Raw genomic sequence first — 659 nt, forward strand, 5'->3', positions numbered from 1 at the left:
TATATATATATATATATATACATGTATATAAACACACACATACACGCAAGCATACATATATGCACACATACGTATTCATATACGTATATATATATATAAATACACACAAATGTGCGTGTATATATACACACACATATGCACACACATACACACAAGCATACATACACACGCATGTATATACACACATATATACACCTTTACACACACATAGTGCTACAGAGAAATTAGTGCTGCACTTGAGTGCAAATGCCGTAACATAGCAAGAAGGAGATTATCGACACCATTGCAGAATGCTAAGCTGAAGAATTAATCCAACATTTTCACTCTAAACTGTTGATCCGACCAAGAAACAAGATTTTATGGAGGGGGATTACGGGAGAATTTCATCAGCAAATGCCTCGTGCGCATCACCTCACACAACAATGATATCCCAAGAGGAGGGGGAGGAAGTGGTGTGAGGTGGTGGTGTGAGGAAGAGGAAGAGGAGCAGGTGGGTGGGAAGAGGATGGGAAATTGTGTTGGTGGTGGTATATTCCCAATTCAACAAATGTCTTTACATACGTACATATATCTCTTTCTCTCCCTCATACACGCACGCACTGACACAGACACACACACACACACACACACAAATAATATAATACTAATATATATATATA

This window comes from Octopus bimaculoides, chromosome 18, assembly GCF_001194135.2.
Source record: "Octopus bimaculoides isolate UCB-OBI-ISO-001 chromosome 18, ASM119413v2, whole genome shotgun sequence".
NCBI lineage: Eukaryota > Metazoa > Mollusca > Cephalopoda > Octopoda > Octopodidae > Octopus > Octopus bimaculoides.